Source organism: Oncorhynchus keta, chromosome 5 (assembly GCF_023373465.1).
Source record: "Oncorhynchus keta strain PuntledgeMale-10-30-2019 chromosome 5, Oket_V2, whole genome shotgun sequence".
In the NCBI taxonomy this organism is placed as follows: Eukaryota; Metazoa; Chordata; class Actinopteri; order Salmoniformes; family Salmonidae; genus Oncorhynchus; species Oncorhynchus keta.
The window spans coordinates 12,626,143-12,626,406 of NC_068425.1; positions in this window are offsets into that span (position 1 = coordinate 12,626,143).

The following is a 264-nucleotide window of genomic DNA, read 5'->3' on the forward strand; positions in this document are numbered from 1 at the left end:
ATAATTTAGTTTAGAAAAGTTCTGCCGACATTGTGAAAACATTTAGACTGCGTTTAGACAGGCAGCCCAATTCAGATTTTTCAATCAGATCGCACCTGAACAATTCTGATGTGAAAAGATGTGATTGGTGAGAAAATACAAACGAGTGGAAAGAAATATCTGAAATGTACTGCCTGTTTAAACGCAGCCTTGATGTTTATGAAATTAATTGTACACAATAACCACACACTTCCTCCATTCAATCCTAACTTCGAAAACGATCAT